Raw genomic sequence first — 245 nt, 5'->3', positions numbered from 1 at the left:
CAGTGACACAGCTGTCTCTGTATGGAGATAATTTTGAAAGCCTGCCTTCTGCTCTGCAAAGCATAAACTGCCAAAACAGTGAAAAATGACTGTTTTCTTGGGGAAACCCTTTGGCTTCAGTGAACTCGGATTGAGCCCAAAGCTGATTTTCTAAGGAGTTGTGTGCATAAATTATTTCCAAAAAGATGAAATGCAAACTTAGCAAATTCCTGAGCCAGGCTGATTTTTTTTTTTTTGGGGGGGGG

Source organism: Fulmarus glacialis, unplaced genomic scaffold, assembly GCF_000690835.1.
Source record: "Fulmarus glacialis isolate BGI_N327 unplaced genomic scaffold, ASM69083v1 scaffold5192, whole genome shotgun sequence".
NCBI classification, from domain to species: domain Eukaryota; kingdom Metazoa; phylum Chordata; class Aves; order Procellariiformes; family Procellariidae; genus Fulmarus; species Fulmarus glacialis.
This window is presented reverse-complemented; position numbering follows the sequence as displayed.